Source organism: Neophocaena asiaeorientalis, unplaced genomic scaffold (genome assembly GCF_003031525.2).
Source record: "Neophocaena asiaeorientalis asiaeorientalis breed wild unplaced genomic scaffold, Neophocaena_asiaeorientalis_V1.1 scaffold55, whole genome shotgun sequence".
NCBI lineage: Eukaryota > Metazoa > Chordata > Mammalia > Artiodactyla > Phocoenidae > Neophocaena > Neophocaena asiaeorientalis.
This window is the reverse complement of record NW_020175684.1, coordinates 5,171,259-5,190,316: the sequence shown is the minus strand read 5'-3', so window position 1 is coordinate 5,190,316 and position 19,058 is coordinate 5,171,259.

The following is a 19,058-nucleotide window of genomic DNA, read 5'->3' as shown; positions in this document are numbered from 1 at the left end:
AGAGCCTAGAGGCAGAAAGGTATGAGCAAGAGCTTCTCTGCTCAGTGGCTAACACCACCCTGTTGGGTGTGGGGCCAGATCCCAAGTTGCTTGAGCAGAAGCCTTGAGGGACATGCCCGAGTTACCTGCATTCCTTCTAAGTGCTGTTCTTTTTCCTCCCAGCACTGGCACCTTCTCCCCTGAAGAGAACATAGCTGGACTAAGAGGGGTTGGAGCAGCTTCTCAGCATGGATCTGGGTGTGGCAGCCCCAGTCCCATTCAGAGTCCCGGAATACTTCTGATGCAATGCCTCCATAATCACCAGTAATGGCTGCCCCCGTCCCATTCAGGTGCCCTTCTGGATCTGGGCTGGCACAGTATCTCACAACTGAGCACTTTCCTTGACCATGGCAGTCCTCACTCTAGTGTGAAGCTGCATCACAAAGCAACTGGGACATAGGAGGTGCTCAGCTCAGGCTGGGGGGGTGCCAGAGCAGTTGTGGGAAAGAGGCCAGGGTCCCATGCAGTTTCATTTTTTTTACTTGCCTTGCTTCAGGTATAAGCAAATGTCTGCACACCCTTCACAAACAGAGTCTGGGTTTGCTACAGTCTTCTTGTTAGTCCCACTCATATTCTAACCAACTAAGAGGACTGTCTCTCTAGTGTTGGACCCCAGGGCTGTGGTGCCCAATATGTGGCTCAGAAAGCTCACTCCCCAAGGAGGATCTCTGCTCTTCTAATCCCACCCTTTTCTGTGTCCCTTCCCAGTGAAACAGATTCCAACCCGATTGCTTCTCTACCCTTCCTTACCTAGTTCTGTGTGGATCTTTCTTATAGCCTTAGTTATACACTAGTCTTTCTGCCAGTCTCCAGTTAGTTTTCAGTGAGAATGACTCCACATGTCGATGTATTTTTGATGTGTTTGTCAGGGGAGGTGAGTTCTGTGTCCTCCTAATAAACCATCTTGATATCTTCTTACAAACAATATTTTTGATATATTTGAGAATAACATCATTTCATCTCATGATTGAGCTACTGTCTCATGCATGATTGTTACCAAACCTAAAATTATCTTAGGCAAACATAAAAATAATTTTTAACATGTCTCTTTTTTCTTGTTTTCTTTCTATGTATGTGATTGTATACAAGCACATATAAGGACAGCTTTTATTCAGGTGTGAGTAAAATATCAAGTGTGCATCTGTTATCATTAAATATAAAAAGAAAAAGAATTATGAGCTTTGTTCCTTGGTGGAAGATCTATGTAATGATATTCATCTGCCTCATTGCCTTTGATATATACAAATACATAGTTTAATTAGTATAAACTCAAAATAAGTGTCTACCACTTTATCAGTAGGAAAAAAATTTTGTAAGGTTTTAGTCATACAATGATGATGAAATTAATAAAAGGCCAACTATGTTCAAAAGATACTTCAAGTGGGGCTTCCCTGGTGGCGCAGTTGTTGAGGGTCCGCCTGTTGATGCGGTGGACACGGGTTCATGCCTCGGTCCAAGAGGATCCCACATGCTGCGGAGTGGTTGGACCCATGAGCCATGGCCGCTGAGCCTGCGCATCCAGAGCCTGTGCTCCTCAAAGGGAGATGCCACAACAGTGAGAGGCCAGCGTACCGGAAAAAAAAAAAAAAAAAAAAAAAAAGATAGTTCAAGTGTTTTATTGAGCTAGAAAACCTGATTACAAAGAATAAGATATTTTGAGTTGAAAAAATGATTTATAAATTATTTTTAGCACTTTAAAGACCAACATAATTGTCATAAATAGCTAGACAGGACATAAAACACTATATCCTTAAATTTATATTTAGAATTCTGTGGCAAACAGAATGCCTTAAACTACTTTCCAATTAAAATAACAAAACCTGAGAATAAAATGTAAAAAAAATATTTTAAGAAATTCTAAAATGGAACTAATCTTTTAGGGTCTGAACTTTAAATGGTAAAATAAATCTTATGGGGTTAGCCTTAGGAGATCTGACTTTCACCTTTAGATGTTCTGGTAAACTCTGGAAAAGCTGATCCTAAAGAATATACTGTACATAAGAGACTGAAAAATAGTCCAGTACCCATAAGATAGATAATCCAACAGAATAACAAAAAAAAATATTTCTGGGATCTACAATAGTTGCATTTTTGGTGTAAATATATTTGACATATAGTATGTATGCAAAAAGAAACAAAAGAAAAAATTCAAGTTTGAAGGAAACATTATTTTGAAGGAAAAGCAAACCCATGTCCCAAGAAAACTTTTATACAAATGGATCTCAAAAAAGTATTTTCTCCCCAAATTAACAATACACAGTGATTAAAAACAGCCAACTGAGCAAACAAATAAAAATATGCTCAAAGCAGAGAATTTAATTTAAAGCAATCTTGTTTTGGTTGTCCTCTAATGTGATTTGTGAAAGCAACAGCAAATTCTTTCTGAAGAATAAAACTGCAAGTAAGTTCTCAAATAACTCACATAGGGTATGTTTTTCAAAAAGAAATAAACAACTTTTCTGCAAAAATAACAGTGCATATAGGGAAATGAGTCACCACAAATGCAAGCAGATAAAGGAAACAGTATATTCAAAATGGAAACATTTCAGATATTGGAATTATCAAATAATATGAAATAAATATTTAATCTGCTTAGAGAAAGAATAGAGAATCTTGAATATAAGAACCAGGTACTAGAGTCTAAAATGAATGACTCATTAAATGTTTCAAGAACCAAACAGAGCTTTTAAAAATGAAAAAAACAAAAATTCAATAGCTGAATAAAACAGCATATAAAAAAAATCAGAAAACTGGAAGATATAGGTGAGGAAATTATGTAGAACAAAATATAGAGAAAGAAAGGGAAATTATGAAGGGTTAGGAGATATTGAGACCAGAGCAAGAAAGTCTAATATACATATATTCAGAATTCCCAGAAGAATATAATATAGAGTGGAGACAGGGCAACATTCAGAGAAATAATGGTTGTTTGTCTACTCCAATATTATGTATAGACAACAAAATCACAGATGCTGAAGCCCTATAACAATCTTAAGTAATAAAATAAAATAAATACAAATCTAGATAATTCATAGTAAAATTGTAGTCAAAGGACAATAGAAAATTAAAAGCATACAAAGAATAAAGATGTCACCTAAAAAGGAAAAACAAATGCAATGACAGATGAATTAACAGTAAACACAATACACATCAAAAGACAATGATAAAATGCCATCAAAATACTTAAAGAAATTAAATGTTCTCACAAAATTCTATACTTAATCAAATTATGTATCAAAACCAGAAATAAAACAACAAAATATATTAGAAAGTAAGACATGGCAAATATGTATACTGCCTAATAAATAAATATTAAGAGAAAAATAAAAATGGTAATAATAAATTTGTACAGGGAAAATAACAGACCTAATGTACTGGAAGATGAGATTGGATAAAGGTAATGAAATAAATGGTTTTGAAGATACTTGTATTGATAAGGGAAGGCTAAGGATATTATTTTACTTTAGAATCTGTTAAATTTTCATGTTAAAATGATTAGTCTAACTATTAAAGAAATAAGCATAGAGAGTAAAAATTCTAAACAAGTAAATTTTAAAATATAAATAGTCAAAAAGAAAGCTTTATTTAAATGAAGGTAAGAAAGGAAGAAAATAAAGACACAAAACTCAATACAAAAAAAAAACAACATGGTAATTTAGAATTCCATTCACATATATTTTAATCTTAATTGACAAAATGTGATATATTGAATTTTAACAAATTTACTCTACAGAATAATTCAAAACATTTGGACACAAACTAAAGCAGTGAGAAATGAATACTGAACAAATATCAGCAATAAAAAATAGCATAGCTATATTAATTTTAGAGATTTAAGGCAAAGATATTTGTAGGCATAAAAAGATATCTTATCATGATAACAGAATTAAATTCACAAACTGTAATTATTATATGTGCCTAAATTATATGGTCATAATAAACAAGTCTCAAAGTGTGTGGAGAAATGAACAAACTACAAAAAAATAGTTTAATTATTATCTTAATTAGAGATTATACACACTAAAATAGAATATAACCAAAATAAGGATCATGACAGAGAGCTGTGAACATCACAGTAAATTAAACTGATCTAATTATCAGAGATCACTGAATCTAATAATAACCAGAAATAAATTCAAAATTTGATATTAAGAAATACTTCTAAGTGAGCTATAAATTAGACAAAAATATGTGAATATATGATTTATTAAATCTTAAAAATACAGGTACATTTCTACCTGTAAGAGGATACATAAATCTTCAGAAAAGTAGAATAAACGGTATATAAACTATTGAGATACACACACACACACACACACACACACACACACACACACACACACACAGATTTACTATAAGAAATTAGCTCATACAAATACAGAGGCTGGCAAGCCCCAGGATCAGTAGTTGGAAAGCTGGAGACCCAGGAGAAATGATGATGTAGTGCAGCCAGATAGCCTGTAGGCTCAAGACCCAGGAAGAGCTGAAGCTGCAGTTTGAATATGAAGGCAGGAAAAAACTTAATGTCCCAATTTGATGGCAGTCATGAATCAGATATTCTCTCTTGCTCTATCCTTTTGTGCTATTCAGATCTTGAACTGACTGAATGAGGCATTCTTAGGGAGGACAATCTACTTTACTCAATCTACTAATTCAAATGTTAATCTCAGCTAGAAACCCTCTTACAGATACACTGAAAATAATGTTTAAAGAAATATTTGGGCACCTCATGGCCCAGTCAACCTAACATATAAATTATCCATTACACACTCCATAATAGTCTAAAGAAAAGCAAATTTACCAGATAATCTTAGGGTGAAAAATACTGTAGAATGACTGGGTGGCTTAAATGACAGGCATTTATTCTCACAATTCTGGATTCTGGGAAGTACAAGATCAATGTACTGGCAGATCTCGTATCTACAGAGAGCCACCTTCTTTTTGTATCCACATATGTCTCATGGATATGGCAGAGCGAGAAAGAGAGAATGAGAGAGAGAGAGAGAGAGAAATAAAGGGAGAGAGAGAGAGAGAGAGATCTAGTCTCTTTATCTTTTTATAAGGTCACCAATTCCATTCTTGTGGTCTTCTACCTCATGTCCTTATTACCTCCCAAAGGCCTCATCGCCAAATACCAGCACTTTGGGAATTAAGCTTCAACATATGAATTTGGGGGAGAAACAAACATTCAGTCCATAGCACAGATCAAAAATATACTAAAAATGTATAGTAAAACTCTATGGGATTGATGGCAAAATGGACAGACCACTTGAAATGAAGTGTAGATTAGCAACAACAAATAAAACCCCAACAAATATATATTTATAATTATATATATAGCTTACATATAATTATAATTATATAATAATATATAATTAAGCATTTGATAGAGATAACATTTAAAATAAATTAAAAGATATATATTTTCCAGTAATTGGCATTGTAGCAGTTGAATAAGCATTTGGAATACAATTTAACTATATAGTTCTTCATACATTATTATAAAATGTATGGATGGATTAAATACTTGCATATAAGAAATAAATCTACAGCAGTATTAGAATAAAAGGCTATATTAGGGTGAAGAAATACTGCCTAAATATGATACTAGTGTCTGAAATCATCAAAGCATTGGTCAATAGATCATTAAAGAAATATTAATATGCTATTACAAGGAATAATTATAAAAAAATATTTAAAAAGGAATATTTTGAGGTGAAAGGAACATTTTAACATGAAAACTTATGTCCATACAAAACCTTAACATGGATGTTGTCAGCAGCTTTATTCAAAATAGCCAAAACTTGGAAGCAATCAAGATATCCTTTGGTAAGAGAATGGATAAATACACTGTGGTACTTCCAGAAAATGATATATAATTTTTCGAGCTATCAAGCTATGAAAAGACATGGAGGAACCGGAAATGCATATTACTAAGTGAAAGTAGCCAATCTGTAAAGGATGTAAGCTGTTTGATTCCAACTATATACCAGTCTGTGAAAAGGAAAATTATGGAGACAATAAAAAGATCAGTGTTTGTCAGAAGTTGCGAAAGGAAGAGGGATGAATAAGCAGAGCACAGAGGATTTTTAAGGTATTGAAAATACTCTGTTTGAATCCATAATGATGGATACATGCCATTATACATTTGTCCAAATCCATAGAATGCACAATACCAGCAGTTCACTAAAGTGAACTGTGTATTTGGGTGATTATGATGTATCAGTGTGGATTCACCAATTCCAGCAAAAGAATCGGTGTGGTAGGAAATGCTGATAATGGGGAGATTATGTATATATGGGAGCAGGGGAGTATATGTTCCCTGTATGTTCCTTTCAATTTTATTATAAACCTAAAACTACACTAAAAATATGAACTCCTTACGAGAAATTGAAACAAACAAAAAATAACCCATATAAAAGTGGAATGGCAATCAATTCACAAGAGAAAAAAAAAAATTCATGGCCCCGACACACTTTAAAAATCAATTTGTAAAAGTGGTTTTAGAAACAAGGTTACTTCCATAATTTTAATGGGAATGTAAATTGAAATACTTTTCTAAAGAGAAATGTAACTATATGTGTCAGTGTGTGATTAGATATGAAAATCCACCTTCTAAAATATATATACTTTAGAATCAAGTAATTGTAGAGCTGCATATGCAAGAGTGTTTATATCAAGGGTCTTATAAACTACCTCTGCAAACTGGGGACATAATTAATAAGAAATTAGGGTATTATTTCTGCAGAATATCATTCATACTGTTTCAACTTTCAACAAATTGAACAAGATAAAAGATTAGGTCTTTTTAATAATTGAAAATTAAAGACCTTAAAATGATGCAGTAATGTGCTTTAGTTAAGTAAATTACGACTCATTTATCTATAATGTACATTCATCTCGCGTCTCTCATAATGGTGAGCACTATGCATGGCCTCCAGGGATCTATGTGTTATGGATTCTGCAATTCTCTCAGCTTCACATTATATAATCCTCCATCTCATTCCCAAACCTGTCATTCTTGCCTACCCTAAATTACTCTTAAATCTTAATCTTTTTCCAGATTCTGGGACATGATATTGCTGTTTCCCTTGGCTAGAAAATTATTTACTTGATTTCTCCTCTGGCTAAATCTTCTTGATCTTCTAAAAATGTTCAAATGTTCAACCATAATGAATGGTTACAGTAGCTTCTCCTAATGGGGGAATATATTTCATTAGTTATTAAAATCTCTGGTACTTGAAATACTCATTGTATATTCAAATATAATTGTATAATGAAAGGCATTTGTTTCACATTTATATTTATAGCAGTTAGAATTCAACACCTAATGTCAAGGACCACAGAAACTACATACGCATAACTTGAAACATAATTTAATATAGAATAAACTGATAATATGATGGCTTGTAAAATAGTCTGGTCAGCCTTTCCTGGAAAACTAAAGATATTATTGTATTATTTGGAGCTATCCAGTACTGCATTTGAGTCTAATATTTCCCAAATATCTACATGAATTTAGAGATTTACTTAATGTCACTAAGTCATTTTCCTCACTTATAGTAGGAGAATATCAGGCCCTTATATTGAGACATCTTTAATTAATACAGAAAATCTCCTTTTGTGTGTATGGTGGATGGGGGTAGTGGAGGTTAGACTACCTAACTTACTTTTAGCTATAATTAAATATATTTATGTATTTTCTCTGATTTATTATTTTCATTATACCAGCTTCTTTGAATCCCATTAACTTAAAAATTCTTAACTGTATTTCATTAATACTTCCTATATTTATTTTTATTCTTTAAGAAATGTATTTTAGACTCCAATATTTTATCACAAACTATAAAACCTGTTTTTAGAGGTTGATGCAGACTAATTAATGACTTATCTTTGAATCCTGGATTGAAGGGGTCCAGGAAGTTTGGATTTGAAGTTTGCCTGGGATCTAGGTTCAGAGATTACAACTTTCAGGTGGTTTACCTATTGTATTAATTTCCTGAGGTTTCCTTAGCAAAGTACCACAAACTGTGTGAATTATACAACCCAGTTCAGGAGTCTAGAAGACTGACATCAAGATGTTGCTAGGGTTGGTTCCTTCTGAGGCCTGTGAGGGAGAATCTGTTCCATGCCTCTATCCTAATCTCTGGTAGCTTCAGGCTTTCCTTGCTTTGTAGATAGCATTCTCCCTGTGTCTTTATATCATATTCCCTCTATCCATATCTGTCTCTTTTTCTACATTTTCTCTTCTTATAAGGACACCAGTCATATTGGATTAGGGCCAATATCTTGATTTGATCATATTTCCCAGTAAGGTCACATTCATAGGTACTGAGGGGTAGAACTTCAACACCTTTTGGGAGAACACAATTCTAATCATGATAGATATCTATTGCAAAGATTTTACTTGATAATTATTTCCTGGTTTTGAATAAAATAATTTAAAAAAAGTTATAGTAACCCATGATTTGCTGTTTAAATGAATCCCCAATTACATAGTTATATACTCTAAAGTGATAGGCTATGCTAAAATGCTGATTAAAGGAATGAGGTCTAATTTCACTTGTTTAAAATGTGGTTAGGATCCAAAATTTAGTTGTTTGAAAACCAGTATGGCATAATCATAGGATACAGCCTGTTTTTCAAACTTATAATTTCAAAAAAATATGTTGGCCCATTAAAAATTCTCCAAATATTTCATTGTAATGAAAGTGGTATTCTACAACTGGTTACTATTGAGGAACATGAATCAGAAAAGCACATCCATAAAATTGAAGAAGGACCAAAAACATCTGGTACTCACTATCAGAGAACACAAGTAACTGAACCTTGAAGCAACAACATTGTGGGGAGAAAAGAGACAAATTGCAGGGGGCCAGAATTATACTACTTTTATGATGGGGATTTTTTTTTTCCCCTAAATCTCATGATAAGGCATAAAGCCCTAGCAGGAAGCAGAAACTTTGAGATATTTTTATGAGGGAGGCAAACTTTTGTTTTCAGAAGCAATAAGGCATCTAGGATATGAGAAACAGAAATCCTGGAGAAAAATGACCCAGAGAAGTGATCCCAAAATTCTGAGTGCTTTAATACTGTAGATTACTGGTAAATCCTAAAAAGCATGGAGCAAGAGGCCAAGAAATCAATCAAGAAGAAATTGCTAAGTAACTAAAAAAGCCTAAGACCTTTCAATAATCTTGCAGAGGAGAAAAAATTGGAGTCTAAGATGGGAGAGGAATCTTAGAGGACAGCAATAAACACCACATGCATTCAGTTGAGACTTCTAAAGAGCTATGCCCTGAAATAAAATGTGCACCAAGTAAAGATAAGCCTTACAGCACAGGCTCAGAAAATCTAGATTGTTTATTGAGACACAGTAATATGCCCTTACCCTAACTGCTGGCACAAACAGGTTAATTCTTCCCTGAAGGAAAATAAAATTATCCAGAGCTGTTTAAATTTTTCATATAAAGTGTAATATGCAATAAAATATCCCCAGTATTAACACAAGACAAAAATCCAGAGACTAAAAACCAACAGCTACAAATGAAACTGATCCATAGGTGATATAGATAATTAAGTCAGGCAGGGAATTTAAAACAAATTTGATTAGTATATTTAAATACGTTCAAAACAATAGCATGATTAAGAATTTCACCAGAGAAACTTAAAGATGCATCTGTTACCGGATCATTTTAGGTACTTCTGTTACTAGACCAACAGAGAATAGGAATTAGCATATTGACAGGGATAATTTTCCCTAATCACTATGTGTAGGTTGGTGAGCTTTTATGTAATGGGGGCAGAGAGAAATAGATTGCAGCTCATTGAAGCAACTTATGGTTTTCCCATGCCCAGTATTATCAGGAAATTAGTAAAATAAATAAAGTCTGATTAAAGTATGACTGAGTATCATATATGAAGTTCTGAGTCAACCGAGATGGCAAGCCAATTTTGATCAGCAGGAATGTTAACTAAATGGGAGGTGTAACTACAGTGGACAGTGGAAAATGGGGATTTTGATTGTCAATTATGGTCTCAGGACCTAAATTTGTCACATTAACCCTCCTCTGATAATTTTTCCAGAAATTATAATTAAAAGGAATCTTTGGTGAGGCTGAAGCCTAGGTAAAGTAGAAAAAAAAAAAAAATTGGGAGAAGCAAAGGAATCTGTGTGATCCAAGGGGTAGACTATATTGGATGCAATCATTCACCAGAGTTTCCTTTACCAATTGGTGTAGCCATTTCTTAAGTTCAGTCATTTTTGAAAAAATAAATTTGCAGCTGTCTCCTTCTCTATAAAATTCTTAGAATGTTTTCCTCTGTGGTGCAGTATGTACTCCTCAGCTTCCTTGTGATATCAGTCTGAAGTTAGTCTCAGCTAAAATCGCATTCTTGCTTAAATTAGTTACTCTGGCCTTATTCTGAAAAAATCCCCCCTCCCAAAATATATGGGCTCAAATGCTAAAAGTTCTTATATAAAACCACTTCCCAACTTGTTTCATCACCCCAGGATAATCTTGACACAAAATTATGACTTTACATAAAAGAATATTATAAGCTAACTTCTCTCAAGAATATAGGTAAAAATATATTCTAAATAAAAGTCAATCAAACTTACTAACATATAAACACATAATGCATCACAAACTGGATTTACACTAGAAATTTAAGAACAGTTTAGCACTCAAAAACAATAAATGCATTATCACTACATCAGTAGAACAAATGAGACAAATGTTATCTCAATAGCTAGAATAAACAATAATTTTCTTAATCTATTAAAAAAAATAAGTAAACCCATCCTAAATACTAAAACATGGCATTTTCTCCCAAGATTAGAAGAAAAACAAGTTTAGAAATAAAAGATTACTGGTATTCAACAACTTATGTTAATATTCCTAGTCCCTGAAATAAGACAAAGGAAAATAGTAAGATCCAGAAATGGCAAAATAAAATTTTGGTAAATGGCACATAAGAATGCAAATATCCAAAATTCAAAAGCATCTTCAGATAAAATGAATTAATAAGTGTATTTAATAATTTCTCTGAATAAAAATCCAATAAAAAATGATTAGTCACCATACGCTAGAGGCATAGAAATAGAGTCTAAAATTCACTGAAACCATTTACAAAAGCATCAAAACACCAAATACCTACGAATAAGTCTAATAAAATACATGCAAGATTTCTACACTAAAAATATTTTTAATTTTTGAGATAATTTAAAGAAAACCTAAGTAAATTGAGAGATGTAACCTGGTCCTGAAATGGAAAGTTTAGAATTTTAAACATGTCGATTTTCAATGAATTGACCTATAGATTCAATGTAATTCCAATCAAAATTCCAGAAGTATATGTGTCGTGTGTGTGTGTAAAAATTAATAAGTTGCTTCTAAGTTTTACATGGGAAAGCAAAAGTCAAATAAGCATCAATACAATATGTTAGAACAAAAATGGAGTTCTTATATACCAAGTCTATATTAAAGCTATAGAAATTAAGTTAGTGCAATGCTGATATAAGTGTACATAAATATATTTATAAAATAGAATAGTGAAAGGCCCACTAATTTACAATTATGTGATTTACAACCAAGTGCTACTGTACTTCAGTGGGAATTATTTTTCAACAAATGGTGCTGGGTTAATTGGATATCCACAAGGAAAAATGTGGACCCCTACCTCAAATCATCAAAAAAAAAAAAAAAAATTCAAATAGAAGTGTATTTGAGAATTTAATGTAAAAAAATATATATATCAGTATCCAGATTAAAGGCTGTATCTTCATAAAAATATAGCAAGATAAAAATTTTAAGAGGAGCACAATAAAGACTAGTAAATTGGACTATATTAAATTGTGGCTTTTTATTCATCAAAATACAACATAATAAGTGATAAGACCACCATTAGTACAGAATATTAGTTTTGTATTACATAGGGCTCACATAAATAATTCCTATAAACCATTAAGACAATTTAGAAAACCCAACAGAAAAATGGGCAAAAGATTTGAACATAGTTTTCACAGAAGATGCTTTTCTATAATCCATAAACTTATAAAAGTTTGCAATATTACTGGCCACAAGAAAATGCAAATTTAAACTACTTTGGGATTTTTATTATTATTTTAGCATGTGTAGAATTTGTAGTGATGTTTTATTTTTTTTTTAAGATTTATTTATTTATTTATATAGGCTGTGCAGGGTTTTAGTTGCAGCATGTGGGATCTTTGTTGTGGCATGCGGGATCCTTTTTTTAGTTGCAGCATGCGGACTTCTTAGCTGCAGCATGCAGACTTCTTCAGTTGCGGCATTAGGACTCTTAGTCGTGGCATGTGAACTCTTTAGTTGTGGGTGCCCGTGGGATCTAGTTCCTCAACGAGGGATCAAACTCATGCCCCCTGCATTGGGAGCACAGAGTCTTACCTACAGTACAACCAGGAATTCCCAAATTTAAACTACTTTGAAATATCATAACATACTCACAGAATTGCTAAAATAAAAAATGATTAAATAAATTCATCATCTTTAGGTAGGATGCAAAGAAACAAACAGTTATACATTATTACTTGAAGTGTAAAAATTGACAAAACTTCAAAAATTGTCTAAGTTGAACATTTGAATACCCTGTTATTTTATTCATAGATATATACCCAACAGAAATGCATATCTAGATGCACCAAACATATGTTTAAGAATATTATTAAAGCAGCATGGTTGGAAATAACCAATACTAGAAAACAAAATAAATGCTATATTCACAATATGGCACTTACCATATTAATAATTATTCATTCATAATGAAAAGGAACACACTATGAACAACTTTGATAAAACTAACAAATAGAAATTTTAGCACAAGAAGCCAGACACAAACAGAGTAAACTTGTATATTCCCAATCACTGAAGTTCTAAAACACAAAAACTAAGGGTGATGGAAGTCAGCAGTTAATGTTGAGCTGGGGAAGCTAGTTTGAAAAAGACTTTAAGGATTCTAGAATTTTTTTGTGTGCTTCTGATTTCTGAATCATTTTGTTTATAATTTATATTTCAATAAAATTAGTTTATTCTTTAAAAAAGAAAATCCTAAAGTATGTTCCCTAAGCACAGTGCAATTAAATTAGAATCACACAAGCACACATGTATCTTTAACTTATGGTTAAATATAATAAAAAACTAAAAATGAAAACTAGAAAATATTTTGAGCTGGATGATAATTAAATATTAAATATAAATCCTGTGTGTTGCATCTGAAACCATGCTCAGATATCACTTATAACTTTAAAATGGTAAGTTAGAAAGGATGAAAGGCTGAAAAAAATTGATATAAGACCCTTCTCAAAAAGTCAGTAAATTAATATCAAATAAAAACCTAAGAAAAATACAGGGAATGAGAAGAAATAGAAAAACACATATAGGAGAGAATATTAGATTTATGAAAACACTCTAATGTTTTAAAATAGTTAAGACATGAAAACAATACAGAATAAACATATCCTTTTCAATAACTATTGAAACAGATATGAAATGCTCTCCAACATAATCTGGAGTGGGTGCTCCTAAAATGCTGAAGGAATGTTGGACAAGAAATTTCATATCAATGTTAAGTAATTAGAGATATAATACATGTTTTATCAAGGTGGCTGCCTCTTTTCCAGGTAAGTAAAGGACTATCATTTCCTACCTGACCCTTTCTTCTCTCTCATCTTTTCCCTCCAGGAGTATCCATAAGCATTCTTATAGTGTGTGTGTGTGTGTGTGTGTGCATGTGTGTGTGCTTGTGCACGTCTGTGTGAGATTAGAAAAAAGTAATTATCACTATGGTCATATTAGATTATATTAGGGCTCAAAGAGGTGTGTCTAATCCAACAAAGACTTGATTAGGAAGAAATAGACCCTTTTCCCTCTGGCTTTTAACCCTGTGTAAATTTAAGATTATAATGAGATGAGTTGATATACATATATATTGGGCAATGATTTCCAAAATAAAGTTAATTAACACACCCATCACCTCACACAATTACTCTGTGTGTGTGAGCACATTTAAAATATACTGCCTTAGCAGCTTTTAAGTATACAATACAGTATCATTAACTATAGTCACCATGCTCTACATTAGATCCTCAGAATTTATTCCACTCATAACTCAAGTTTGTAACCTTTGAACAACATTTCCCCATTTCCCCCATCCATCAGCCCCTGGAAACCACCGTATATTCTTCTTTTCTATGAGTTCAGCTTGATTAGATTCCACATATAAGTGAGGTCATACTGTGTTTGTCTTTCTCTTGCCAGAATTATTTCACTTAGCATAATGTCCTCAAAATTCATCCACTTTGTAACAAATGACAAGACTTCCTCCTTCTTTATGGCTGAATAATATTAAATTTGGATTCGAACTGCACCTGTCTACTTATATGCAGATTCCCTTCCACTACATACGACCTACAGTAATACAGGATCTGGTTGAATCCGAGGATGGGGAACTGCTGACATGGAGGTCAGACTGTAAAGTAATCCTCGGATTTTGGACTGTGTGGCGGGTAGGCATCCCTGATCCCATTATTATTTAAGGGTCAACTGTATATCGTATTTTCTATATCCATTCATCCTCCAACAGACACTTTGCCTGCTTTCATGCCTTGGCTATTGTGAATAATGCTGCAGTTAACATAGGGGTACAGATATTGCTTCAAGATAGTGATTTCATTTTCAACTGATAAATATCCAGAAGTGGAACTGCTGGGTGCTATGGTAGTTCTAGTTTAACTATTTCTATTAACTTTTGAGACACCTCCATAATGTTTTCAATAGAGGCTGTATTACACTTCCACAAAGAGTGCACAGGGACAAAATTTTTTCCACATCCTTGCTAACACTTATCTCTTGTCTTCTGCATTGGCAGGCAGACTCTCAACCACTGCACCACCAGGGAAGCCTCTCTTGTCTTTTAGATAATAGCTACTCTAACAGTTGTGAAATGATACCTCATTATGGTTTTGATTTGCATTTTCCTATTGATTACTGATGTTGACCACCTTTTCATGTACCTGTTGGGCATTTGAATATCTTCCTTGAAAATATGTCTATTCAAGTTCTCTGACCTTTTTTTAATCAAATTATTTGGATTTTATTGCTAATGAGTTGTAAGAATTCCTTACATATTTTGAAGATTAACCCCATCATCAGATAAATAGTTTGCAAATATTCCACAGTTTAGCTTTTCATTTTGTTGATTGTTTCTTTTACTATGCAGAGGCATCTTTGTTTGATATAGCCCCACTTGTTGATTTTTGCTTTTGTTGCTTGTGCTTTTAGTGTAATATTAAAAAAAAAAAAAAAAAAAACATTGCCAAGACCAATGTCAAGATGTTTTTTCTTATGTTTTCTTCTAGGAGTTTTAAGGTTTCAGGTAATATATTTAAGTCTCTAATTCATTCTGAGCTAATTTTTTGAGTGGTGTAAAACAGGGGTACAATTTCATTCTTTTGCATTTGAATATACAGTTTCCCCAACATAATTTATTAAAAAGACTATCCATTTCCCATTTAGTATCCTTGTCAACTATTAGTTAACAGTGTATGCAGGGGTTTATTTCTGGGTCCTCAATTCTGTTCTATTGGTCTATATGTGTTTTATGCACATATCATATTTTGACTACTATAGATTTATAATATAGTTTGAAATCAGAAAGTGTGATACCTCCACCTTTATTCTTCTTTCCCAAGATTTCTTTGGCAATGCAGTGTCTTTTGTTCTTCTATTTGAATTTTAGGACTGTATTTGTCTATTTGTGTGAAAAATGCCATTGAATTCTTAACAGGCATTGCATTGAATATATACATAGCTTTGGGTAGTATGGACATTTTAGCAATATTAATTCTTCCAGTCCATGAACATAGGATATCTTTATTTGTGTCTTCTTCAATTTATTTTACCAATATCCTTTAGCTTTCAGTGTACAATTCTTTCACCTCCTTGGTTAAATACATTCCTAAGTATTTTATTGTTTTGGATGATACTGTAAATGGGATTGTTTTCTTTCTTTTTTTTTTTTTTTTTTTCAGATAGTCAGTTTATTGTTAGTGTATAGAGATGGAACCGATTTTTCATATTGATTTTTGTATCCTAAAAATGTACTGCTTATTAGTTTTGACAGTTTTTTTGATGTAGTCTTTAGGATGTTCAACAGATAAGATCATGTTATCTGCAAACAGAGCCAATTTTATTTCTTTCTTTCCAATTTGGATGTGTTTTATTTCCTTTTCTTGCCTAATCTCTTTTTGTAGGACTCCCAATACTATGTTGAATGGGGATTATGAGTGGAGGCACCCTTGTGTTCTTACTGGTCTTAGAGAATCTTTCAACATTGAGTATGACTATAGGTGTGAGTTTAGCATATATGGCCTTTATAATGTTGAGGTCCATTCTTTCTATATCCAATTTATTGAGAGCTTTTGTCATGAAAGGATGTTGGATTTTATCAAATATTTTCTCTGCATGGATCATACAATATGGATCCTTTATTTTATTAACATGGTATACCATATTTATTGAATTGCATATGTTAAACCATTCTTACATCCCAGAGATAATTTTCATTTGATCCATCCTGTTATACAGTCATTTGAATGTGCTTTTGAACTCTGTTTCCTAATATTTTGCTGAGATTTTTTAGATCTATGTTCATCAGGAATATTGGCCTGTAGTTTTGTTCTACTTTTGTTTTCTCTTGTCCTTTTTTGGCTTTGAAACAAGGTAATGTCAGCCTTGTAAATTGAGTTTGAGAGTGTTCTCTCCTATTCATTTTTTTGGAACAGCTTGAAAAGATTTATTGTTAATTCTTATTTAAATGTTTGATAGAATACACTAGTGAAACCATCTGGTCCTAGGCATTTCTATACTGAGAGGTTTTTGATTACTGATTCTATCCCCTTAGTTATTATTGGTCCTTTCAGATTTTTAATTCTTTCATGATTCAGTCTTGGAAAATTAAATGTTTTAAGGAATGTATCTATTTCTTCTAGGTTATCCAATTTGTTGGCATATAACTCTTCATAGTAGTCTCTTATGATTCTTTGTATTTCTGTGATATCAGTTGTAATGTCTCCTCTTTTATTTATAATTTTGTTTGCTTGAGTCTTCTCTTTTTTTCTTTGTTAGTCTAAAGTTTTGTAAATTCTATTTATCTTTTCAAAAAACCAATTCTTAGTTTCATTGATCTGTTCTAGTATCTTTCTGGTCTCTATTTCATTTGTTTCCACTCTGATTTTGTTATTTCCTTCCTTCTGCTACTTTGGGCTTCCTTAGTTCTTTCTTTTGTTCCTTGATGTGTAAAATTACGTTGTTTATTTGAGATCTTTCTATTTTCTTAATATATACACTTATTGTTATAAAATTTCCTCTAAGAACTGTTTTTGATGTATCCCATAAGTTTTGTTATGGAGATAAAAAGCATATGTCTTTTATGTTGTATTTTCATGGTAATGGGAGTGCCTCCCTTTGGGTCTCTGGGTTGGCAGGGCTGTTCATGAACTGTAGCTGGCAGGGATTGAAGAAGATACAGAACATTGATAGGCCCATGTCCTTGTTACATATGAATACTATTTCATCTTTACTATTCTTCTGCACCTAATTCTACATTGTTGAAATAGTATATTGGTGATCAACATTTTCTACCCTATTCACAAAATTATTATTTAGACCCACTAAACACTAAAGTATTTAGTTAAGTATTTTTCATAAAAATGCAAGAACAAGATACCTAAGATTTTGTACAGTTTTTAAAAAACTCAGTATGTTTACTTCCATTAGCACAATTGGGATGTAAGTTAGATTCAATTTGGATTAGTGTTTTTTCATAGTAGGCATTCATAAAAAATATGAACATTCAGCTTGACTTCCTTTTAGTAAGAAAGTACTGAAGACATGGATAACTCTCCTATTATGTCATACAGCACTAGCTTGATGTTTGCTATAAGGAATAAAATGTATAAATATGCTTTTTAGTGATTAACTAAATTTTTATATTCAAATTGTCTTTTGTTTTCTACACTTCCACAGAACACTTGCATAAATAATAATACAATGCAATAAAAGCAGTTTTATTTTACAATTATCACTTGTCTAAAATTATACAATGTTTCAGCTATGTCCACAATATACATTCCATGAAGATATGTCTTGAATGAATATTTTTTTCTACTGTGGATGAATTGAATTATATACAATTAAAAGAATTGTCAATTGTTTCCTGGAACTTGTAAAAGCAATTGTCTGAGAATCTGCACTAACATTTAGAGATATAATGATTCATACTAAGGAAAAAATGGGTTAGTAGATACAGGGAGAATATAATCAAGAAAATTGATTTTTATGTGTGAATTTTGTGTGATATGATAAGTAAAAGTTTTAAAATAAATTCAATTTCTTCTGACTTCCCATGGATAATTGATCATACACTAAGGTAAGAATATCATTAGAATAATTATATTAAATTATGCTGCCTTTAATAGATATATATTTAAAATGTAAAATATGCTACAAATTGAGGGGTTTGTGTGATAATACACTTAACCATACATTGGGTCATACTTTACTGATATTTTTTCAGAATGTTGGGCAAACAGTTGTTTTCTGCAATAAACGTGCTGACTGATTTTAGTGGCCTTTTGAGTATAGCTCCCCATCTCACTTTATCGCTGTGATAAAATATCAGCAAAAATGTATACATTCTTTAATAGCCTCTAGAGAAAATAAACCTAAGACAAAATAACAACCATGATGATAAAAAGCATATGTTTTAGTATTTGGGGTATAATCATATGTATTTGCTGAGGAGACATTTTGTATTGAGTATTATGATGTTTATGAGTTAGTATGTATCTCTAGGTAAATATTTAGGATGATTAAAAAAAAAGAGTGTTCAGTGAATTGTTATTTCATCTACTGCCACCAATGGATCTTCTCTGTAAGGCTAACTTGGTATGTCACAAAAGAGTTTATCCTATGATTTGTAGC